This window comes from Rosa chinensis, unplaced genomic scaffold (genome assembly GCF_002994745.2).
Source record: "Rosa chinensis cultivar Old Blush unplaced genomic scaffold, RchiOBHm-V2 RchiOBHmChr0c44, whole genome shotgun sequence".
Lineage (NCBI taxonomy): Eukaryota > Viridiplantae > Streptophyta > Magnoliopsida > Rosales > Rosaceae > Rosa > Rosa chinensis.
The window spans coordinates 72,948-99,941 of NW_020126851.1; the positions used below are offsets into that span (position 1 = coordinate 72,948).

The 26,994-nt window shown below is 35.6% G+C and overlaps 2 long non-coding RNA genes and 1 pseudogene across 6 annotated transcripts; 2 read left to right on the forward strand and 1 right to left on the reverse strand.

Moving 5' to 3' along the window:
- LOC112181424 lies at positions 1-25,823 on the reverse strand (annotated as a pseudogene).
- On the forward strand, positions 1,169-8,032 carry LOC112181439. Of its 2 annotated transcripts, XR_005804315.1 has the most exons (12): positions 1,169-1,378; positions 1,747-1,826; positions 2,626-2,713; positions 3,777-3,824; positions 3,973-4,585; positions 4,955-5,006; positions 5,984-6,073; positions 6,430-6,492; positions 6,663-6,834; positions 6,948-7,037; positions 7,690-7,740; positions 7,831-8,032. It is a non-coding gene; the product is annotated as an uncharacterized LOC112181439 (long non-coding RNA). The 2 variants fall into 2 exon arrangements; XR_005804316.1 differs by lacking the exon at positions 4,955-5,006.
- LOC112181434 lies at positions 12,710-23,488 on the forward strand. Of its 4 annotated transcripts, XR_002928856.2 has the most exons (7): positions 12,710-12,853; positions 13,017-13,125; positions 13,274-13,343; positions 13,607-13,693; positions 14,408-14,567; positions 14,669-14,787; positions 14,890-15,058. It is a non-coding gene; the product is annotated as an uncharacterized LOC112181434 (long non-coding RNA). The 4 variants fall into 4 exon arrangements; XR_005804317.1 differs by lacking the exons at positions 12,710-12,853; positions 14,890-15,058 and adding an exon at positions 23,470-23,488 and having other exon boundaries at positions 12,962-13,125; XR_002928855.2 differs by lacking the exon at positions 12,710-12,853 and having other exon boundaries at positions 12,962-13,125; positions 14,890-15,051.
- Positions 25,824-26,994: the final 1,171 nt, after the last annotated feature.

Consider the following 26,994-nt stretch of genomic DNA (forward strand, 5'->3'; position numbering starts at 1 on the left):
TTCCATCAAAGAGAAATCTAACAACCTTGACAACGAAAATTCAGAGCATGTAATCCCAATGCAGATGAATTTAGTGCCACAAAAGATGAAGATAAAGGGATCAACCCAACACATTGACAAAATTGAGACTGTAGACATCATAATCCAGATTCAAAATAAACACTGATCAAGTGAAGAACTTATCCGGGATGGGATTAAAACCACCTAATTCTATAGCCAAATAACCGCATATGTCTGTAAAAGGGAAAATTTGTTTGCCAAACAATAGCGCATCATCAGAAAATCAAAACCCCCTGCCAAAACCCATATGTATCCCACAATGCGCAGGAAAGAAAAACTATACTAAATACCAAGGATTTAACAAAAAAAGATTAAAGTTTGCCTTTAAAATGGTTCTCATAAAAATAAAAACTCCTACCTAAGCAAATTCAAAGTGAGGGTAAGTTAATCAAAATCCACAACTAACCAATATGGATATGTGTATCATGATGCATTGATTCAATTAACTTGATAGGATATATATCATAAACTGTTGGAGAAGTAAGGTAATAAAATCTAAGATGGGAGATGAACATCAGAACTCAGAAGTACTGAAATAGAGAGACTCCGAGAAAATACGAGTAAATAAAATCACAACAAAAAATTCAGAAAATTGAGGCCAATATCTCCGCCTGTGAATACAAACAAACCCATAATTGCTTTTGGTTAACTAATTCGTTACCTACAAACTGCCGCAATGAATTGGGTTTCGATGATTTTCGACTTCCAAGTGTTACTCAGATTGGGATCCCATATCAGAACAAACTTGGGCCGCCCGACTATGAACGATCAATTAACGGTGCCGACAATGCTGCAATTCAAAATATTCTTCTCTCGTCTCAGATTTGAGAAAACCGGAGTCGGCGGCAACCTCGGAGAGTTGGAGGCTTAGAAGTTACTCCCACGAGCACCGCGTGTGGGGACGGTAAAATTTTCATCTTACTGCCTTTCACCTGTTTTTGTGGTCAGACTTCATTTCTTGACTAACCAAATTATTATTATTATACTATATACTAAAGCCCGGTTAACTGTTCATCACTGTGCAAAATGAAGTGGCGCTTTTGCCCTTGCTGTCTCCGTCAATTACAAGTTTGCCATTCTTCTACACCCTTCATAGTTCATACGCAAAGGCTTCTGTTTTAGTTTGACGGTGGTGGTGTTTCACAATAGAAATCATTTACCAGAGTCCAGAGTTTTTCTCATAATCTCATCATCATCGAGTTCCATCATCGAGTTCGATCCCCTCTGATTCAGTAGAAGAAGAAGTCGAAGCAGTTTTATACGAGACTGGAGTCTGCGAGATTCAGATCGGTGGAGAGAAGAGCGTTTCGTATCGAAGGTATTGTTTCCCAGATTTCTATGGTTTTTCGTTTTGGTTGGGGTTTTTGTTGTTCTCTTCTGATTCAGGTTATTGATTGCGGGTTCGGAAATTGGGAATTGAGTTTTGTTGTGTTGGGTTTGATTAGCTTTTACGGTTAGGTTACTGAATTGGGGGTTTTCTTGGGTGATTGAATTTGATTCTATAATTTCAGAGTTTCGATTCTGAGTTTGTTGAAAGTTAAATTCAGTTAGTTGCTTTGCTGTTTTTATGCTTAATTGATGAGTTGGCTAATATGATTAATTGAAATGGTAACTGAAGTGAAGTTTTGTAATATGGTAGTTTCTTTTCCTTTGGATTTGATATAAGGTTTTTGATTTTGATGGTAGATCGTTGGGGTACGACCGTACGAGAAAGAAGAGGAGAGATTGAAGATTTTGGTCGAAGAGGTTGCTGGGTTTTCGAAGAGGTGTGTGTTTGATTTGGGTATATCTGTGGTAAAATCTCCTCTTTTTGCCATTGCTCTTAGGGCACGTATACCCCCTTTTTAGATGGTCATTATCATAACCGATATTGTTTTGGGGATCATTTGTCTTGCGAGTTATGTAAATTCCAATTGATTTATAGCAACTTAAGGAATCTGTCTCAATCGTTGGACTTGGTCTTTTTAACAAGAACTTTTTAACAAGAACACATATTGAAGCCAAATATTGCTTTTAAAATCAAAAGAATTATAGAACGACATGTAGAATCAGTTAAAGAGTTTGTAGAACTCAATGAATTGTCAAATTATTAAAGTTTCGTTGTGCTATTTAGACTTTTGTTGAGTAGTAGTCTTTTTTTTTTTTTTTTTTTTTTTGCCTCTAGATATTTCATTACTTTGCATTCACATACCAATATTAAAGTTAGCTGGACTGTTTTTGTCTTGATTACTAGGTTGGCTCCAGGATGATTTACTTTGGCTTGAAATGATGTTTAGTGGTTGTTTTTGTTGCTATTAGGTATTTGATTTCACTCTCTGATTCTAACATTGAAGTATTCGGATTACAAAATCTTAATCTTTTGGTGTTACTATGCTAATGAAGTTTTGGTGGTGTTACAGTTGGTACCAAACGAAATTATGTTTTTGACTTTCAATAACATGCATAGGCTTAATGGTGAATTTATCTACTTAGGATTGTTTTTTGAAAGCAAATTTTGTTGGTACTGTGCATTTGAGAAATTGCTATGCTGAATTTAGAGGCTCTAATTTGCTGCTTTTGTCTTAGGTTGCTGATAAGCTGTTTGCTCCAAAAAAAACTAACTTCCAAAAGCCTTACTTGAAATCAAGAGCTTGGACGTGTTTTGATTATCATTGTGAGTGTATCTCCAATCTGTGCAAGCTTTAATTATTATTCAAATTGCATGAATGCAGAGTATTGCTCTTTGATAATAAAGTCTTGATTGATTTTTAATATTGAATACATCCATTTGTCTCACATGAAGAATCTGTGGGAGTATTCCTTACATTTTGTTCATATATATGTAAGTTGAATTTGGTCAAAGTCATGTATATAAATTGAATCTGAGGGTCTATAACTGCTTCTTTGATTTTTTTCAAAACCTGATTGCTTTTGTATTGTGATTAGTTACTTTCAAAGATATATATTCCTGCAGCTTTATAAATACCATTAAAAGGTGAGCAATTTGGTTTTGGTTTGTTGAAATTGGAATTGGTGGTTTTATTGATAATTTCTGTAAGAAGATTTATAAGACTGGCGAAATTGTTTGCTCTCCTCCAGAAGAGGAGCAACATAGAATTAGTACTACGTATAGGTTAGAGTCAAACCAGAACTAGATAGTGCTATTTTTTTTCATTAAGTGAAATTTGGTGTTTGCACCTTACGACTGGATTGATGAGTGGATAAATTTAGGGATCGTTTATATATATGCTTTTGTATTGAATAGGGTGCTTAGTTTTAGTACAATTAACTAACATGTTATTTCTGCAATTTTGGATTTAGTTTTGAGTTTAGGATCATTTTCTGGACTTTGCCTTTTGACAGATGAAATAGAATAGTAGTGAGAAGAGGAAACAAAACTCAAAACTGGAGGATTGAAGTTCAGTTAATACTTTTTAATTTAGTCACTACAATTAATACTTTCTAATTCTCGAATTAGGATCACATCGGCCTGTTACTGTTCATAGCTTGGTCAATAACTAATTCAAACTCAAAACTGGAGGATTGATGAGGATAATTCAAAGTAACACCATTTATAGTTTCTGATTTCGTCCGTTTTGTTTTTCTGATAATTCGAGAATTTGATTCCTATTTTTAGTTATTCTTGAAATCAGTTACATTCCTATCTTATAACATAGTATACTCACATTGCTAAATATCTCAACACTCATTGCACTCTATGTTTCACTTCACATCAGTATTTTGCAGAGCTCTGATCACGTCATATGCAGCTGGGTTGTTTATAGGTAACCTCATCTCTACATTCCAATGCCTCATTGATTAATGTTTGTGCTTACTCCATACAAAACCATTTCAATGATTTCAATTTACAGAACCAAATAATCACTATTTCTTATTGATTGACATTATTACTGTGTTTTCCAATTACAACAGCTCAGCTGAAATTTCGGAGGACTTATCATTTGTTGCAAATGACGAATCAGACTTTGTACACAAACACCTAGAATGATTGACATTATTACTGTATTTTCCAATTACAACAGCTCGGCTGAAATTTCGGAGGACTTATCATTTGTTGCAAATGACGAATCAGACTTTGTACACAAACACCTACTGTTGTTAGGATATAATATATAATGTAGCAATTAATATAACAATGTTTCTAAATTCAGTAGCATCGAATCAAACAATATTGCTCATATTCCCGCAGCATCGCGCGGGTGCATTTTCTTGTACATATATCTAAATCCCGGTTAACTGTTCATCGCTGTGCAAAATGAAGTGGCCCTTTTGCCCTTTCTGTTTCGCTCAATTACAAGTTTGCCATTCTTCTACACCCTTCTTACGATGGTCTCTATTTTAGTCTGACGGTGGTGGTGTTTCACAATAGAAATCATTTACTAGAGTCCAGAGTTTTTCTCATAATCTCATCATCATCGAGTTCGATCCCCTCTGATTCAGTAGAAGAAGAAGTCGAAGCAGTTTTATACGAGACTGGAGTCTGTTAGATTCAGATCGGTGGAGAGAAGAGCGTTTCGTATCGAAGGTATTGTTTCCCAGATTTCTATGGTTTTTCGTTTTGGTTGGGGTTTTTGTTGTTCTCTTCTAATTCAGGTTATTGATTGCGGGTTCCGAAATTGGGAATTGAGTTTTGTTGTGTTGGGTTTGATTTGCTTTTACGGTTAGGTTTACTGAATTGGGGGTTTTCTTGGGTGATTGAATTTGATTCTATAATTTCAGAGTTTCGATTCTGAGTTTGTTGAAAGTTAAATTCAGTTAGTCTCTTTGCTGTTTTTATGCTTAATTGAAGAGTTGGCTAATATGATTAATTGAAATGGTAACTGAAGTGAAGTTTTGTAATATGGTAGTTTCTTTTCCTTTGGATTTGATATAAGGTTTTTGATTTTGATGGTAGATCGTTGGGGTACGAGAAAGAAGAGGAGAGATTGAAGATTTTGGTCGAAAAGGTGTGTGTTTGATTTGGGTATATCTGTGGTGAAATCTCCTCTTTTTGCCATTGCTCTTAGAGCCTCTAAATTCAGCATAGTAATTTCTCAAATGCACAGTACCAACAAAAGTTGCTTTCAGAAAACAATCCTAAGTAGATAAATTCACCATTAAGCCTATGTATGTTATTGAAAGTCAAAAACATAATTTCCTTTTGTACCAACTGTAACACCACCAAAACTTCATTAGCATAGTAACACCAAAAGATTAAGATTTTGTATTCTACATGTTGTTCTCTAATTCTACTTAGGATTAGATAGTGCTATTTTTTTTCATTAAGTGAAATTTGGTGTTTGCACCTTACGATTGGATTGATGAGTGGATAAATTTAGGGATCGTTTATATATATGCTTTTGTATTGAATAGGGTGCTTAGTTTTAGTACAATTAACTACCATGTTATTTCTGCAATTTTGGCTTTAGTTTTGAGTTTAGGATCATTTTTTGGACTTTGCCTTTTGACAGATACAGATTTTGATCTTTTTAGTATTTTATTTCCCCTGGGCTTTGCAATTTTGATGGTTGATTGAAAAAATTAGAAGATAGAGTTTTCAGTGTGTTTTGTTTTTTTGTTTGAAAATTTTGGGTTAGTTTTATATTGTTTGTGTATTGTGTAACAGTTTTGCAATATAGTTCAGTTTCTTTCTGTTTGGTCAGTTTCAGTATATAGTGTATATAGATGAGCGCTAGAAATAGAGTATTGGAAATTTCAAAGAAACTTATGGATTTGGAAAGACACATCACATTAACTTTCATTAAACAAAATAATCTCATGATTGGATGTTTGTTAATGTTTAGAGATATTCTGCAGTTTTGTTTAGAGTCTACAAATGGTTATCTAACAATGTGATTGCTAAATTATAATACCTTGGTTAAGTTTTTTGGCAGCTTAATGATTAATTTTCAAATTTGATTGCTCTTTTGTTTGTGTTTTTCAGATTATATGCAAAGAAGTGTGTGTATTATTCTTCTGCCGCTGTTCCTCTGTACATTGTTTGGAAGTATCTCACCGTCTTATTGCTATTCAGGTATGTAGTTAACATAGAATTGATATGTTCATATTGATGTTCATTATTGGTATTAATGCAAATTAGTTGGTAATTTAGTGATGATATGTTTGGGAATGCTATTTGGTTCAGTTTTTTACATTCTGATTCAAAATGATGTAAAGTTTGTACTTAGATTCATGCTGTGTTTACGTAATGTATTACTTTCAGTTTGAATTTGATGATTTTTTGGATCATCTCATGATTGATTCTAAAAATGTTAAGAATGATTCAAATTGGATATAAACTTCTATTCTATTTCATCGGTGATTCATTTATAGTTTCTGTGTCTAAAGTGTTATCATATAGTGTAAATAATTTTTTATTTCATTCTGCAGATCTAGAGGACAGCGTGCTGTCAGTCTCTTTTGCTGTTTCGGGTTTAGATAGAAATTTTACAGGTAGTTTTGTATTCAGTTTACCACTGATATTCAGTTTATGTTATGGAAAAGGTTGATTAATAGGTTATTGTTAGTGTGTGTCTATCTATGAGACTATGAATGGACTTACAAATTATCATTATTAGAGATAATTGTCTGAAATTTAAACTGGATTACATATTTGAATGCAGTGATGGCACCAAAAACTATGATGAGAGGAGCAAAAAGATTGTTAGAACAGTGATGCTGAAAATCGTCAGAATCAACAGAAAATTCAACGAATCTGCAGTGGTGAGGGCTTTGTTGCAACAAGAACTAGATGTAATCGTGTTGATCAGGTTAAATCACGTAGATGGAAAACAGGTGGGTCTATTTTATGTCCTTTGAAATGTTGATCTATGCAAATAGTTTTTAGCAAAAACTGTTCTTTCTTTAGAAATATAAACTAATTGACATTGTTTGATTTCTGATTATAGTGTCTTATCCAGAAATTGCTGAAGTATCAAATAGCAACGACCAAAATATCACTGCAGTTGCGAACGAAAATCCGCATATGATTACAGAAGGTAAAATTTTTAATTAATTTAATTTATGGCCTTAATTTTAATGAGACTTTTGTTCTGCTGTATTTCCTTTTCCTGTACTAATAAGTTTATATCTACTTCAATTTTGTTTTCAAATTATTCAGTTTTGTCGTCTCTATTTTTATTCAATCAAATTTCAGTTGGTTTCAAATTTTAGTCTTCAATAAGAAACAGAGTATTACAAGTATGACTGCTGAAGTCTTTAGTTTGGAACCGAATTAGGTGTTAATTTCAGTTGGTTTTGTTTTGTTTTGTCTCCTGTATCACTCTTAATTAAGTTTTGCCGGTAATGCTCATATCACAACACAGCTTCTGTGTTTTTGTTACTCATATTTTCTAAACTCAAATGCAGTAATTGTTCAGACTTGGTATACATTTGCCATTTCTATTAGTGAATTTATTTCCCATGATGATTAAAGGAAGGAGAAATTTTTCAGGTTGATTGAATTAATTGATACAGCAGCATTAAGTTTTCAGCATATAGCTTTTATTAAACAGTTCAATAAAGTAAAATATTGCAGCATTAACATTGATACAGGTCTAAATTTCTGCAAATTGATAGTAACTGACTGTCATCACATCATTATAATTTTAATGAACAATGTAACTAACTGTTTACAAATTTTGTATGCAGGTCAATACTCTCATCCATTTGGTCAAGCATCATATCAAAGAAGCAAGCAAGGTTATTGGCATGTGATAATTCTTACGTATCATTTTCAAAAAATAATTATCATATTTGTTTGACTAACAAAAGTGAAATTTCTCATTCCAGGATCAATTGTAAAATATGAGGATTCGGGTGATAATGTTCATGAATGTGATTATTGCAATGCATCTTTTTGGTTCGGAGAAGCTGTTAAGCAATCATCTTCAAATGAGCCTCTCATTTATACAAAATGTTGCAAAAGAGGTCAAATCAAAATTGAGCAGCCAAAACCAACACCAATTTTTCTTGAAAGATTATTAGATCCAAACAATAGTTCAGAAAGTAAACTTTTTAGAGAAAATATAAGAGTTTACAATTCAATGTTCTCTTTTACATCAATGGGAGCGAAAATTGATTATAAGATAAATACTGGATCAGGTCCATATGTTTTTAAAATTAGTGGTCAAGTCCATCATTTAATGGGTTCTGTATTATCTTCTGATGGAGAATGTCCTAAATATGCTCAGTTATACATATATGATACAAAAAATGAGATTTCAAATCGTATCAATGCTATTGATCCTGATCATGTTAATCAAAATATCAAACCAGATATTGTCGAAGGACTTATTAAAATGTTTGATGAGACTAATGAATTAGTTAAAGAATTTCGAATGATAAGAGATAAATTTGAAAATCATTCTTTGCCTTCATTAAATATGAGTATACTTAATCGCCAAGCTACTGATAGTAAGCAATATGAAGAACCAACAAGTGATTAAATTAGTGGTTTGATAGTTGGTGATATTGGAGAACACAATTCAAATAAAGATGTAATTATTGAAACAAACAGTGGACATTTACAACGTATTTCTAAAATACATCCAAAATATATGTCACTACAATATCCAATACTTTTCCCATATGGTGAAGATGGATATAAAATAAATTTATTAATGCAACGATTGACAGAAAATCGTACACAGAAAAGACAAAGAGTATCAATGCGAGCTTATATTACATATCAGATTCAAGACAGAAATAATATAACAAATACTTTATTAAAAGGTGGACGACTATTTCAACAATTTTTAGTCGATGCTTATGCAACTGTTGAAGAAGATCGCTTAGATTGGATTAGAAAAAATCAAAGTAATTTTCGAAGTGAAGTTTTTGAAGACATTTATACTGCAGATTCAGCTGGAATTAAAAGAGGTTTTGATTTAGGACAAAAAATTATTTTACCAAGTTCTCATACTGGCAGTCCTAGAGATATGATAAATAATTATCAAGATGCCATGGCAATTTGCAGACAGTACGGTAATCCTGATTTATTTATAACTTTTACATGCAATGTTAAATGGCCTGAAATACAAAGATATTTTAAGAACAATCCCAACTGTAAAGTTGAAGACAGACCTGACATAATTTTGAGAATGTTTAATATGAAATTACAAAATATGATTGTTTATATTAAATCCGGTGAACCTTTCGGACAAATTGACGCAGATGTTTGCACAATAGAATTTCAAAAAAGAGGACTCCCTCATGCTCATATGTTGTTTTGGTTACAAAAAGATTATAAATGTTATACACCAATTGATATTGATTCTATTATTTCAGCAGAATTGCCAGATAAAAATATTGATCCAGAACTTTTTAAAATAGTTAGCCAATTTATGATTCATGGACCTTGCGGACAAATAAATCCAAAATCTCCTTGCATGAGAGACGGAAAATGTTCTAAATTTTTTCCAAAACCATATAATACAGATACTACATTTGAAACAAATGCACCTCCAATATACAAATGTCGTAATGACCATACAAAATTTGTTGTAAAAAATAATGTACAAATTGGAAATAATTTTGTTGTGCCCTATAATTCAAATTTATTATTAAGATGTAATGCTCATATTAACGTTGAATTATGTTCTCAATCTATGTTAATTAAATATCTATTTAAATACATAAATAAAGGTCCGGATAGAGCCCGAGTTTTATTTTATGAAAATCTAAATGATGAAATTACAATTTATCTTAATTGTCGTTATTTAACTGCCCACGAATCTGTCTGGAGATTATTTGAATATTCAATTCATTCTCGACATCCAGCTGTCCAACATTTACAAATTCATCTGCCTTTACAACAAAATATCGTTTTTAATGAATATCAATCTCTACAATCAATAATAAAACAAAAAAGTACAGAAGATACTATGCTCACTGGATGGTTTAAAGCAAATTCAACTTATTCAAATGCATCTGAATTAACTTATACGCAATTTCCAACCAAATTTGTTTGGGACGATTATAAAATTTTTTGGAAACCAAGAAAACAATGTCAAACAATTGGTCGAATAGCATATGTACATCCAACAAAAGGTGAATTATATTTTATGAGAATGTTATTAAATATTCAAAAAGGTTGTCACAATTATGATTCAATAAAAACAATAAATGGTATCACATATACTTCTTATCAGGAAGCTTGCCGAGTTTTAGGTTTATTAGGCGATGATAAAGAATGGATTGAAGCATTAACGGATTCTTTACATACTGCAACAGCTTCTGAAATCCGTCAACTTTTTGTTACAATAATTTTATATTGTGAAGTTACAAATCCTCAAATGCTATTAGATTCACATTGGTTCAATATGTGTGATGATATTTTGCATAAAGCCAGAGTTCAACTAGGAAATCCAAATCTCATTTTGTCAGAATCAGAATTAAAAAATGAACTATTATTTGAATTAGAACAATTATTTAATAAATTATCAAGTTCATTAAAAGACCATAAATTACCAATGCCTGATACAGATAAATTATTACAATTGAATAACAAATTATTAAGAGAAGAATTAGATTATGATTGTCTTCAGCTAAAATATCAACATATAAATTTGGTAGCTCAATTAAATCCATGTCAAAGAATTATCTATGATGAAGTTATTAAAGCAATTGAAGAAAAAACATTTAATACTTTTTTTGTTCACGGTTATGGAGGAATTGGTAAAACATTTTTATGGCATACAATAATAAGCAAATTAAGATCTGAAGGAAAAATTGTTTTAGCTGTTGCTTCATCTGGAATTGCTTCATTATTACTTCCAAATGGTAGAACTGCTCATTCTCGATTTAAAATACATCTAACAGTCAATAGCTTATCAATATGTCCAATAAAAAAAGGTACTCATCTTGCAAACTTAATTGATAAAGCAGAATTAATTATTTGGGATGAAGCTCCAATGTGTAATAAACACTGTTTTGAAGCACTAGATAAATCTTTACGCGATATTCTATCAGATCCAAATAACAAACCATTTGGCGGTAAACCTATATTATTGGGCGGAGATTTTCGACAGATTCTACCTGTTATTACAGGAGGAACCAAAGAACAGATAATTGAAGCTTCATTAAATAGTTCATACCTATGGTCATCATTTAAAATATTCAACCTAACAGAGAATATGAGACTATCAAAAAAAAATTTAACTGATGAAGAAAAAATAAATATTTCAATTTTTGCAAATTGGTTATTACAAATTGGAGAAGGTCATATATGTTCAATTAATGATGAGAACGATAGAGATGCATCTTGGATTGAAATTCCAAGCGATTTACTTATTTATACTTATACAAATCCAATAGAAGCAATTTTTCTTGCAACTTATTCAGATTTTACCATCAATTACAATGACTTTAACTATTTAAAAGAACATGCAATTGTTACACCACGAAATGCAACAGTTCGAGATATAAATGATTACGCTATAAACTTATTACCAGGTGACAAAACAACTTATTTAAGTGCAGACAATATTGTATTGAATTCTGGAAATAATGAAAATATGAAGATTTTATATCCGATAGAATTTTTGAATAAACTTGAATTTAATGGATTACCACCACATGAATTAATTTTGAAAATAGGAATGCCTATCATGTTATTAAGAAATTTAAATCAAGTTTCTGGCTTATGTAATGGTACAAGATTAATAGTAACAAAATTATTTGATCGATTAATAGAAGCAAAAATATTAACAGGAGACAACATAGGTCAAAAAGTTTTTATACCTAGAATTGTTCTTACTGCATCTGAAAACAAATGGCCGTTTATTTTTAAAAGGCGACAATTTCCGATAAGACTATGTTATGCTATGACTATTAATAAAAGTCAAGGTCAATCACTAAATCAAGTTGGCATATATTTACCGGAACCTGTTTTCACTCATGGACAGTTATATGTTGCACTTTCGAGAGTTACATCAAGAAATGGATTGAAAATTTTGATAAACAACAACAACAACAATATACCAAATAAATATACTAAAAATATAGTTTATAAAGATGTATTGCTAAATTTATAAATAGAAAAAAAAAACAAAATTATGATACCAAGCTAAAATTTGATATATTTCAATTTTTTATTTACAAAAATTCAATTATTTTATGAGTTATAAATACTTCACATTTTTTGAAATTGTAAAGCATCTTATGATTTGAATTAACAAATAAAACGAATCAATACAAATACTGAAAGTGTACATATTTTACATCTCTAACATACAATATTTTTTTCATGACACTCTAACATACGTATTTAATATATGAATGTGCACAAATTCCATGTGACATAATTGATTATAAATAAAATAAACAATTGATAAAAGTCAAGACAAAAGTCAACATGACTAAAAGAGAAGAAACCCAATACATGCTCCCAGCTATACTTGCAATTCGTTTCAATTTGTATAATTTGAGTGTAAAACAATGGAGTCTCAATTGCTTTCAGCCTATACCATTGAATATCATCAGAATATCATCAGCAAGAGTCCAAACAAAATGAACACTGCAGATGAACACTGCAGATGATGCTACATCACAAACAAAATGAAGCAGTGAAGCTAAACCAGAATATCATCAGCAAGAGTCCAAACAAAATGAACACTGCAGATGATGCTACATCACAAACAAACAGTGTTCAAAAGGGATTAAGTTTGTGATTACATTTTTGCCCTGAATCCCTGGGTATATAAGCGATAACTCCATCACTTTCTCAATTCCAGTAGTCTCCATCGACATCAATGCCTGTTGTTAGGCAATTTCAAGCTTATCATCCATCACAATCAGTCTCAGCAAAAGCTTGGTAAAATTTCACTTCCATATTATTCGGCTTTATCTATTCTGTTACACTATAAATCTCTTCTTTTAATTGAATTAAAGCTTGAATGATATTTGGAAAACAGGAAACAAATTGTAATATGTACAGTTTCTTTAGAGCTAATTCCCTTTTTGGGTTTTCTTTGCAGCTCAAAACTTGAAGGAAGGTCACCAAGTTGCAGGCTCTCGCTCTCACACGAAGTATCAATAGGTAGCTTATTTGCCAGATTTGGGGAATAGTTTTCAGCAAGAAAAGAGGTATGTATTGATTTGGGTTTGATCGATTGCTTATAATCTCACTATTACTGAGAAGTCAATCCCTGGTAGAGATTACTTTTTATTTCAAAACTACTTTTTATTTGTCTAAAAATCAATTGATCTAAAATTAGGTTTCCATAATTTGTAGTTTTTGCAAAACGTTGGGCACTGCAATAGAAAAGGAAGAAGGCAAATCAGTTTCATCTCCGAATTCAAAAGTGAGACTTCAATCTTATACTCTCTGTCTTCTCTAATCTAAGTACATTGCTTTCTTTCAAAAATGATCAAGTAATTGGTCCTTTGTTCAGTGCATTGAGAGGCCACAAACGTGACCACACACAGTCTTCAGTCAAGTCATCTGTTGAACTGAAATGCTTATATAGCTGTTTTTACCCAAATTCGTTAGTTCTTTCTACTTTGTTTGTACAAATAAGCATATCTTTTCTCTTACTTTTTGTTTTGTGGAATTTCTGAAGTGCAGGGTTTAGAACATCAAATTAAGTTATACGTGTTCTTCAAATTAAGTTTCAGATCACAACCCTTGCAAATGCAATTGAAGAGATGTTAGGTACGTCCATTCTGTTGCTATACTGCGTGATAAGAAATTGCTTGCTTAACCTTAAGGTTTTAACACTTCTTACTGTATAATTGTCTCATAATCTCGACGTAGCTTATGTCCTAATTGATACTTTGACATTTCTCATGTACTGCTTAGAATATTGTGTACACACATCATATTTGTATATTTACTTTCTTTGTTTCCCTCTTAGAATATCAAAGATAATTTAATTTGAATATAAGCATTGATAAATGCTTTGTACTACAGTAGTTGGGTTTCCATTTTATTGTGCAAACTGGACAGTATATTGAATCCAAGTACTTTAGTTGTTTGCCTCTTAGAATATCAAACAAATATGATAAATGCTTGGCTGTAATTCTTATTTCGAGGATAACCCTTGGATTGGCAGTACACTTATCATATTAAAAGCCAAATATTGGCAAGAGTAATAGAAGAGCTATATCTCTTACGTGAAAATCACTAAGAAACAAATTCTCAGACAAATTCAACATGCTTTGGTCTTTCATTTTTGTTTCCTATACAAAAATGATCTTTTGTTCTGTATAAGTTCAATGCCCTTTCTCCACTATAGATTGCTCAAAAGTCATTGGTAGAAGACTCATCGAAGCAGCTAAAATAATAGCTGAGCAATACAGTTTATGTTCTCCCCAATTTTGTTTATAAGCGTGTGCTTCTTTACATTACTTCTTTTAATGGGTACAGAGTGACAGTGGTAGAGAAATTGAGAACAAAACTGCAGCTCATCAAACCTATCCAGCACGAACTCTGAAGCACCCAAATGGCCAAGTATGTGCAACATAAAAAAAGTTATGCTGGAAGAACATAGAATGGTTTCAAACAGGCTCTATAGGTCGGTGAAAAAGTAAGACATCTTATTTTGAGTAAGCCTTTTGTTATATGTCTTCTCTAGCAATTGTCATGATGTAATGATTCTGATACTTGGTGTTGTGTTATAATCTCTAGGTTCACACAGAGGAACATTCTAAGGATTTACCCCAAAGAAACTTAAAGTTGCCTCCTCAAATTACCAACCACATATTGAATGGATGCATGGAGCTCAAATGGTTGTGTCTAATATGAAGGTTAGTTTTCCAGTTTCATGAAACTGATTAGAACATGATAATATGTCAATGACCTTGACCGATAAGAAATATAACCTGACTGCACAGAAAATTTTATGACAGGGATGTGATAACACACGATGGTTCATGCATGGGATGTTTAGAGCCAATGATGAGGCCCTGCCTTTTTTATGCACAAGGGCTCAAATGATGAGATTTTTTGACAGGACCCGCCCCGGATTTCACCCCGAAATCCGGAGTGGCCCTGCGGGGCCCACCTTAGTGATAACTCTACCGAGAACTGGTCGAGTCACCCCTAAAGTGGACTACCCAAAACAGTAACTCACAATAGATCAGAGCCAAACAAAGAAGTGCGGAAGCTATTCGTCAACTATGCCTCGAACCACGTACGCACGACCTCAACTAATAACGCCTGCAAACTGGGCATTAGAAACCGAAAGGCCCAGGGGAAAGTAGATGAAAAACGTTAGCGTGAGTGGACAAAAATAAACAAATTAACAAGAAAAAGATTTCATACTTTCCCACATTTATTTCTTAAAAAAAATTCCCGATGCATGCAACATTTAAAAAACGTATGTCTTTAAAACTCGGAGTCTCGTGAAAACAAACCAGTCCCCGCTGGCTAAAAGAATCGGACTAGCCCCGCTAGTCAAGTAACAAATAGTAGAATATGGGGAAGGGACGTCACCATACGGGTAAAGGAGCCCCTTAGGCTCAACCTACCCTCGACTACCACTCACACATAGATTGTGTGAGGAGGAGAACTAATAACCTCGACTGCCACCCACGCGAGGAGGAGAATAAATCACCTCGACTGCCACTCACAAACACAAAGTAAGTGAGGAGGAGAATAAGCTACCTCAACTGCCACTCACAAACGCAAAGTAAGTGAGGAGGAGACCTAATCGAATGACCCGAGTATGGTGAGGAAATCATTCAAAATCCATAAAATCCAAAAGGCTTTCCCAATATCTCACGAGAAAACAAATAAATATTCCAATGACGTGACCCCGCACGCCAAATACTCTCAAATTCAGAACCAAACCCGGAAATTAGTACGAGCCCAAATTCCTTCGGAAAAATCTCATAAATCATATTTCCAAATAATAATCATATATTCCAAAACCAATTCCGAAAGTCATACCGAAATAAATCATAATTAAATTCCAAAACTCAATTCATATGCTCGGAAAGTGATAGGTTAATTAAATAGAACGTACTTTAGTAAATAAATGCATGCATCACTTATTTAAAAAAAAACAAAAGTCCACTCACAATACTATTGGGCGACCATGCAAACGAGTTCTTTCATCGAGCAATAGCTCGGTACGTCGTCCTGTACACAATTATGTTTCCGTAAACGGCAATCCGATAAAATAAATACGAACCTAAACGAAACTCGAAAATCCCTATCTCCATTACTTCTCAAATTCCACCCAAATCTCTTCCACAACACTACTTCCTCAATTTACATATTCCACAATGAAAACGAGGGAAATCCGACGGCCGGATTTCCCACAATTCCATCACAAAACTCCAAACTTCGGAAATTCACAAACAATTCCAAACTCCTTCAAAATTCACCAAACTTCACATACAAGCTCTACAACAATATACAATTTAATGGGCTAAAAACTGAAATTAAAACACTGCCATATAAGCCTCCACGCGCCACCAACAGTGGCAGCGCGTGGGCCCCACGCGCCGGCGGCCACCACCTCCGATGGCCACCAAACTCCGGCACTAGCATCTACACAACAAGCCCAACCAACTTCCCAACTACAACATCATCCTATTTTACCTCGAAGTGGTCGAATCAAGCTGGTGAAGAAAAGCTCGAAACTTCAAGAACCCTAAAAAATGTAAAATTGTCAATTCGATATCTACACTGCAAATTGGATTGAACTACCTTAGGGGAAATGATCACCATCAAAAACCGAACCTTCGATGCTAACCTGGTGGCCGGAATGGCCGGAAATCGGCGAAACCCCAAAACTGCAACCGGAGCAAACCTTGCTTCGATCCGAGCTTTTCCGGCCAAATCGTCGAAAACTAAGGGCACCAGCGTGACCAGGGGGAGGAGGCGACCCTGTGGTGGCCGGCTTTCTGCCGGGTGATGGCCGGACGGCGGCCAATCGAAGGGAAGAAGAAGGATCCGAAAGGGAAAGAAGAGAGGTCGGGGGAGAGGAGAGAGAAGGTAATGGAAATCTACCACAGTAACTTTCTATATATATAGAAAGTTACCATGAACAGTAACATTCACATTTTCGCTTATAACTTTCGCATACAAGCTCCGATTTTTACGTACCACATATGCACGCGCTCGGTTTAACGTTCTCTACAACTTTCATGAAGAACATTTTCTCAAATTTTGACCCGAACAAAAAGTCAACTTTTAGGGCCACTAAAAGTATCGAAACAAAGTAAAAAGTGAAAGTAATTGTCGTTTACCGTCCAAATGACTAGTAAACTGGTAAATTGAGGTACGGGACGTTACATTCTCCCCTCCTTATAAAAATTTCGCCCTCGAAATTTCATGCCGGTTAGAAAAGAAAAGGGACACCAATTGATTCAAAAAACCACAATCTCAAAACTCATCAAACTCTTCCATAGATTAAGCTTTTCTTTTCGTAACCTCAAATCAACAACCAACAGAAACTTTTATGATCCTCACTACAAAAGCAATGAAAATATGCTTATAATCCAAAATTATCAACGTCCAAAATCGAATCACTCGTCTCATTGAACCATGTAGCACCATAAACTCGCAAGTACATGAATTCCAGTGTAAAAGAAAATTCATTTCAATGGTTAGCTCAGATAACACATGGTAATGGAGTCACCAACCACCCTATTAAAAATTATAGCATTCAAAACTTCCTCATAAAAAAAAATCGCCTAGTGAAAAACCAACCCATTCACCATCAATATTGTGATAACCACAAGATGGTCGTTGCTAGTCAACAATTCCAAAACAAATGACTTCCTTAATTGTTTGTGCTTAAATTCCTGATCGAAGGTCGTTCACTTAAAGGTCCCATAGTTGTCAACTCATAAAGGAAATCCTCGAACGAACCCAAAGATTCAAATTCAGGAGAGGATGCAACACATTAAAGCTGTTCTTAGCTGAGGTTACACTTCTTTAATAGTCATAGATCTGAAATCTGATTGGATCCATGTCGTTCTCGTTAATCTCTATTGCCCCCAAATAGAAACATCTCTAACCAACTGTCTGACAAAACCTTATGTTCAAAGCAACCTGTAAACGGCTCGGTAAGTAAGCAAAAGTGCATCGTGTTACGCGAGAGTAAAGCACCTCAAATACTACTGAGAAGAAAATCGACTCACGAATTTAGGAAAAGAGGTATTGAAGTAACAACGTAATCCATAAGCAGGAAAGAAATTCTTTCATAGTCCCCAAAAGACTAATCGAGAAATCCCTGATAGAATAGTCACCAGAAGACAAATCGAAACTCGTTGACTATCGTCGCCCCGCAAGGAAAATTGCCTCCAAACCTTCGCCATAACTCAAAGATTTTAAATTAAGATCATAACTACATCGCCTAGCACTTCCACTTGAATTACTATGGACACCTCGTGGGGTCACAACGACCAATTCTTGATTCCAAGTTCAACAATTTCGCCCAAATGGATATCCAATGACACTTAATAGTACCCCCATGCGCGATAAAAGTGATCGCAACCGTTGTAAGACGATCCGAATGTCCTTGATTTCCAAAACCTTTCAAAACCTCAATTCTCACTTTTATGCTTGTAATTGGTTTCAAATTCCAAATTATTGCTACATGAGGCCATTCCCCCTGACCACATCACCGGTTTTAGGATGAAGGACACCCGTCAACATCATGTATCACACCCAGCGATACCAGGATCCGACAGTGGTCCCACCACATTACGATCAAATTCTCAAGTTCAACCCATAAGAAGCTTTACTCAAAATATAACTTAGAACTCCGGTCAAACTATGACCTAGAATACTCCATGAGTCAACTGGGAAAACCCATGTCCTTAGAGTTACTCTACTTACTACTCTTATAACATTTCAACCCATCACTCTGACACTTGCTACTTCAAGAACTTACTACATTTCAATTCCTATGACTTCATGATTCAGAAACCGAATCAAACTCCGTATCATATAGTAATTCGCTAGAACCACTATGGATACCCAACAGTATCACTACCATCAATCCCCGAAGTCGCGATAAACCATTTCACCGAAATCAATAACCAAAAACACACAATCTCGGACAATCTCCTTCACTTGGACAAAACTATGTCCACAAGTTATGATCAGGTCAACAGACCAAGGTGTCCAAATAAAGGAAAATTCCAATCCGGTTTTCTTTGTGAATTGCAAAGTATCATTCCAAAATGACTCTCACAACACCAACCACGTCTACATGACACATCCTCCATAACTCGGTTCAAGGTTAGAACCACTATTACCATTAGTCTCACATCAAACCACAACTCTGATTCCAAGTATTCAGAGACAGCCCAAAGCTATATCGCTCGTCTCAGATACTCGAACATGAAATCAAACTCTGTTCTCGCACCTTAAACCTAGCTCCAACAAACTTACTGGCATCGAGGAAGAAATAACCCCAACATTTCCTCGAATCACATCATAGCACAATTCGATATTGTAGAGTAGTCTTACTCCACCATCAGTAGGGAAATGTACAAAATATGCGAATAATCCGCCACGCAACGAGAACTCTAGGAGGTCGGCGTACAAGAGGCATAGTACCTAAAGGAACCTCATCTAGACATGCGTACCTTACACGCTTAATGAATACATCAGCACCGAAGAGCAAACGATGGGGAACCGCTGCAGTCGGGCCATCACTCGGGAGGTACTGTGTAACATCAAGCGGGTAAGGTAACAGGATAGAAACAAGTCTACAGAATCTGACAACCTAATGCTCTGATACCAACTGACAGGACCCGCCTCGGATTTCACCCCGAAATCCAGAGTGGCCCTGCGGGGCCCACCTTAGTGATAACTCTACCGAGAACTGGTCGAGTCACCCCTAAAGTGGACTACCCAAAACAGTAACTCACAATAGATCAGAGCCAAACAAAGAAGTGCGGAAGCTATTCGTCAACTATGCCTCGAACCACGTACGCACGACCTCAACTAATAACGCCTGCAAACTGGGCATTAGAAACCGAAAGGCCCAGGGGAAAGTAGATGAAAAACGTTAGCGTGAGTGGACAAAAATAAACAAATTAACAAGAAAAAGATTTCATACTTTCCCACATTTATTTCTTAAAAAAAATTCCCGATGCATGCAACATTTAAAAAACGTATGTCTTTAAAACTCGGAGTCTCGTGAAAACAAACCAGTCCCCGCTGGCTAAAAGAATCGGACTAGCCCCGCTAGTCAAGTAACAAATAGTAGAATATGGGGAAGGGACGTCACCATACGGGTAAAGGAGCCCCTTAGGCTCAACCTACCCTCGACTACCACTCACACATAGATTGTGTGAGGAGGAGAACTAATAACCTCGACTGCCACCCACGCGAGGAGGAGAATAAATCACCTCGACTCCCACTCACAAACACAAAGTAAGTGAGGAGGAGAATAAGCTACCTCAACTGCCACTCACAAACGCAAAGTAAGTGAGGAGGAGACCTAATCGAATGACCCGAGTATGGTGAGGAAATCATTCAAAATCCATAAAATCCGAAAGGCTTTCCCAATATCTCACGAGAAAACAAATAAATATTCCAATGACGTGACCCCGCACGCCAAATACTCTCAAATTCAGAACCAAACCCGGAAATTAGTACGAGCCCAAATTCCTTCGGAAAAATCTCATAAATCATATTTCCAAATAATAATCATATATTCCAAAACCAATTCCGAAAGTCATACCGAAATAAATCATAATTAAATTCCAAAACTCAATTCATATGCTCGGAAAGTGATAGGTTAATTAAATAGAACGTACTTTAGTAAATAAATGCATGCATCACTTATTTAAAAAAAAACAAAAGTCCACTCACAATACTATTGGGCGACCATGCAAACGAGTTCTTTCATCGAGCAATAGCTCGGTACGTCGTCCTGTACACAATTATGTTTCCGTAAACGGCAATCCGATAAAATAAATACGAACCTAAACGAAACTCGAAAATCCCTATCTCCATTACTTCTCAAATTCCACCCAAATCTCTTCCACAACACTACTTCCTCAATTTACATATTCCACAATGAAAACGAGGGAAATCCGACGGCCGGATTTCCCACAATTCCATCACAAAACTCCAAACTTCGGAAATTCACAAACAATTCCAAACTCCTTCAAAATTCACCAAACTTCACATACAAGCTCTACAACAATATACAATTTAATGGGCTAAAAACTGAAATTAAAACACTGCCATATAAGCCTCCACGCGCCACCAACAGTGGCAGCGCGTGGGCCCCACGCGCCGGCGGCCACCACCTCCGATGGCCACCAAACTCCGGCACTAGCATCTACACAACAAGCCCAACCAACTTCCCAACTACAACATCATCCTATTTTACCTCGAAGTGGTCGAATCAAGCTGGTGAAGAAAAGCTCGAAACTTCAAGAACCCTAAAAAATGTAAAATTGTCAATTCGATATCTACACTGCAAATTGGATTGAACTACCTTAGGGGAAATGATCACCATCAAAAACCGAACCTTCGATGCTAACCTGGTGGCCGGAATGGCCGGAAATCGGCGAAACCCCAAAACTGCAACCGGAGCAAACCTTGCTTCGATCCGAGCTTTTCCGGCCAAATCGTCGAAAACTAAGGGCACCAGCGTGACCAGGGGGAGGAGGCGACCCTGTGGTGGCCGGCTTTCTGCCGGGTGATGGCCGGACGGCGGCCAATCGAAGGGAAGAAGAAGGATCCGAAAGGGAAAGAAGAGAGGTCGGGGGAGAGGAGAGAGAAGGTAATGGAAATCTACCACAGTAACTTTCTATATATATAGAAAGTTACCATGAACAGTAACATTCACATTTTCGCTTATAACTTTCGCATACAAGCTCCGATTTTTACGTACCACATATGCACGCGCTCGGTTTAACGTTCTCTACAACTTTCATGAAGAACATTTTCTCAAATTTTGACCCGAACAAAAAGTCAACTTTTAGGGCCACTAAAAGTATCGAAACAAAGTAAAAAGTGAAAGTAATTGTCGTTTACCGTCCAAATGACTAGTAAACTGGTAAATTGAGGTACGGGACGTTACATTCTCCCCTCCTTATAAAAATTTCGCCCTCGAAATTTCATGCCGGTTAGAAAAGAAAAGGGACACCAATTGATTCAAAAAACCACAATCTCAAAACTCATCAAACTCTTCCATAGATTAAGCTTTTCTTTTCGTAACCTCAAATCAACAACCAACAGAAACTTTTATGATCCTCACTACAAAAGCAATGAAAATATGCTTATAATCCAAAATTATCAACGTCCAAAATCGAATCACTCGTCTCATTGAACCATGTAGCACCATAAACTCGCAAGTACATGAATTCCAGTGTAAAAGAAAATTCATTTCAATGGTTAGCTCAGATAACACATGGTAATGGAGTCACCAACCACCCTATTAAAAATTATAGCATTCAAAACTTCCTCATAAAAAAAAATCGCCTAGTGAAAAACCAACCCATTCACCATCAATATTGTGATAACCACAAGATGGTCGTTGCTAGTCAACAATTCCAAAACAAATGACTTCCTTAATTGTTTGTGCTTAAATTCCTGATCGAAGGTCGTTCACTTAAAGGTCCCATAGTTGTCAACTCATAAAGGAAATCCTCGAACGAACCCAAAGATTCAAATTCAGGAGAGGATGCAACACATTAAAGCTGTTCTTAGCTGAGGTTACACTTCTTTAATAGTCATAGATCTGAAATCTGATTGGATCCATGTCGTTCTCGTTAATCTCTATTGCCCCCAAATAGAAACATCTCTAACCAACTGTCTGACAAAACCTTATGTTCAAAGCAACCTGTAAATGGCTCGGTAAGTAAGCAAAAGTGCATCGTGTTACGCGAGAGTAAAGCACCTCAAATACTACTGAGAAGAAAATCGACTCACGAATTTAGGAAAAGAGGTATTGAAGTAACAACGTAATCCATAAGCAGGAAAGAAATTCTTTCATAGTCCCCAAAAGACTAATCGAGAAATCCCTGATAGAATAGTCCCCAGAAGACAAATCGAAACTCGTTGACTATCGTCGCCCCGCAAGGAAAATTGCCTCCAAACCTTCGCCATAACTCAAAGATTTTAAATTAAGATCATAACTACATCGCCTAGCACTTCCACTTGAATTACTATGGACACCCCGTGGGGTCACAACGACCAATTCTTGATTCCAAGTTCAACAATTTCGCCCAAATGGATATCCAATGACACTTAATAGTATCCCCATGCGCGATAAAAGTGATCGCAACCGTTGTAAGACGATCCGAATGTCCTTGATTTCCAAAACCTTTCAAAACCTCAATTCTCACTTTTATGCTTGTAATTGGTTTCAAATTCCAAATTATTGCTACACGGGGCCATTCCCCCTTACCACAAAACCATTTCAATGATTTCAATTTACAGAACCAAATAATCACTCTTTCTTATTGATTGACATTATTACTTATGTTTTCCAATTACAACAGCTCAGCTCAAATTTCGGAGGACTTATCATTTGTTGCAAATGACGAATCAGACTTTGTACATAAGCACCTGCTGTTGTGAGGATATAATATATAATGTAACAATGTAGTTACGATATAATATATAATTTAACAATGTAATATAACAATGTTTCTAAATTCAGTAGCATCGAATCAAACATTATTCCCGCAGCATCGCGCGGGTGCATTTTCTAGTCTAAACTAACGGAGGCTTTTAAAACGTTAGGCACGTGGTCACGTGCTGTCACTGCCCAAACACTGTAGGTGCACTGAATACACTCCCGAAAGGGATCCCTTGAGTTACATTTGCTTATGTTATGCAGTTTTTATAAATCACCGAGTACAATAAACTTCAATTCAATTTCAACAACATTCAAAGATGCACAAAATAAGTTTGGGCTCAAGATCGAAGCTCTGACGGTAGGGTGGTCGCTTGGGTCTGTCCTAGGTGGACTTTTTGGGCCGGTGGTTAACCCTAGTGCACTACAAATGGAATGTGGGTTGGGATCTCTTAGGTCCAAAACAATTATTGGGTTTCTATACCCAGTATTTAGTTATTTTTTTGGTTAGCTTGCCTATTATTATGTAGCATTGGTTCATAGTTGAATAAGCTTACTTTAAATAAGTGAGCAAGACACGTCAAATGAATGATCATATCCTATGTATTACCGTGGTGTTTCACCACAACTTCTTGTCTATGTGTAGATGGTAGCGGAAGAATATGTGATGGTCATTCTGACCTCTCTTTTATATCAATGAAAATTCCTAAATAGTTTTACTCAAAAAAAAAAGAAAAAAAAAGAGTCGCACACAATAAGGACGTCGTCAAGATATCAGTCAAAATAAACAGACTTTAATGTGCTGATTGCAACCTCTAGCTCATATTAAATCAGCCACATTCATGGGCATCTCATCAATCTGGGTACTGTAGTACTGTTCAATGTCTCTTAAAATCCTGATATCATCGTTCTTGACAAAGTTGATTGCCACACCTTTGCGTCCAAAACGACCCGAACGACCAATTCTATGAATGTACAGCTCTCGATTGTTTGGAAGATCATAGTTGATAACCAACGAAACGTGTTGAACATCGATGCCTCGAGCCCAAACATCTGTTGTGATGAGGATTCGTGATTCACTGTTCTTAAAGTCTTTCATTATAGCATCTCTCTCTTTCTGAGGCATGTCTCCATGCATTGAAGACACAGTGAAGTTATTGCTCCGCAACTTTTCGCTGAGCCAATCGACCTTTCGCTTTGTGTTGCAGAAAACAACAGCTTGTGTAATCGTAAGGGTATCATAGAGATCACAGAGAGTATCAAACTTCCAATCTTCTCTTTCAACTGAAACAAAAAATTGCTTGATTCCCTGCAGTTAGAAATACACAATTAATATTCACATATATTTGAAACTTGAAGGCAGCATCATATATATCAAGCAACATAATTATAAAATTATATATACGTACCTGTAAAGTCAGCTCATCACGCTTGACCAAGATCCTTACGGGATCAGTCATGAATAGTTTAGTCATCTCGAGAATTTCATTTGGAATTTCACTTGGACTTCATGCGAAAGATAGCGGTAGACGTTGTAAATCTGATCCTTGAAGCCACTGCTCAACATTTCATCAGATTCATCGAGAATTAATAATTTAATTTGTCGAGGATGTAGAGTTTTCCTGTCGAGCATGTCACAGACTCTACCGGGAGTTCCAGACACCACATGAACTCCGTTCTCTAGCCTTCTGATATCTTCACCCAATCTTTTGCCTCCTATGCATGAATATTTAGGTAATTTCCAATTGCCAATATCACTTTCTCTGTCTGGGCCGCCAATTCCCTCGTTGGAGAAAGTATCAATGCCTGAACCCTAGAATACAACGTAAATAGTTAGGCACGTACTTGACAAATAAGCCGTAATTAGCGATAACCCTAAACCTAGATATCAAATTAAGTAAAATTCGATCAAATGACAAATCATCATGCAAAGAAACAGACCCTAGCAGTAACCCTAACCCTAGGTAGTAAAGTAAATAAAAGAGTAAACCACTCCAATAAAACTAAAACAAAAAACTTTAGGTAGAAAAGGATATCATACTCTCTGGAGGCGGTGTCAACCATTTGGCAAGCGGCGAGTGCAATCATTCATGTCTTTCCTGTACCGGACTGCGCCTGGGCGATAACATCCCTGCGCTCAATAATGGGTCTGATGGCCCGTTGCTGGATAGCTGAGGGCTTCTCAAAGCCATGGTTGTAGATGCCTCGGAGGAGCTCTTCTTTAAGGCACATATCGTCGAAGCTCATTATCGGCTCTATACCTTCAGATTCCGAGGTCACAAACTTAAGCTTCTCCTCTACGGTATTTTTGACACCCCGTATCGTTTGGCTTGCCCCGGAGGTTGCGGTTGCTGCCATGCTTAAACAAAAACTCTGTTCGACTTCTGTGGGTATATTATGTCAAAAGAGTAGGGAGTCCCTCTTTTATATAGGCTATATGAAGATTAGACCTTCCTTATTGTCTGAGGAAACCTTCCAAATCAGACTCTAATAAAATCTTGCAATCTTCCTATTCCTTATTGTCTGAGCACTTTAAAACCTACCAAATCTGTGACTAGGCTTTCAATTTCACAGATCTAAGATATAAATGAAATCTTGGCGTGGAAGGCAAGTACTAGATTTAAAGAATTCGATTTTATCATGTTTGCAATTGTGTTTGATTTTTAATTGTTTATTTTGAAATCTAAACAACGAAATAGGAAATTCGGACCTTTATCTTGCATAATTATTTGTATCTGATTCACATGTTTTGTTTTACAGCTAAAGAAAAAAATAATAATAATAATGACACCTCTAGAATGAAGTAGCTAGCCTATATATATGCTAAATGTTAAAAAAAAAAAAAAAAAAAAAATCTATATGTGCTACTGTATCTGAAGAGCAATTATAATTAAAGCGTTGAAGCAATGTAGATTTTCAATCTTCATGCTGAGCATTCTAGATGGGAAAAAAACAATTTGTTATGAGCAGTAATGATAAACGACCAATTGGCAGGGCATTATCCTGATTCGTAACAGTGAGCATGGTTGATTAGAATTGCGTTTCCTAAAAAAAGTTACGATAGGTCGGTGATGTGAGCATCACTATCATCGTGAGTTATCACATCACTATCATCGTGAAATTGATGATCGTGAGTTATGCTGATAGTGAAAAAGTTATGCTGATGATCGTGATGTGATAAAAAAAGTTATCACATCACTATCATCGTGAAATGCTGATGATCATCGTGAAATTGATGATCGTGAGTTATGCTGATGATGTGATGTGATGGTGATGTGATGTGATGTGATGTGATGTGATGACATGAGATAAGATGTGATGTGATGTGATGTGATGTGATGAGATGAGATGTGATGAGATGTGATGTGATGGTGATGTGATGTGATGTGATGAGCATGGTGATCGTGAGCATGGTCATCAATTATAGTTTATGGTGATAGTGATGTGA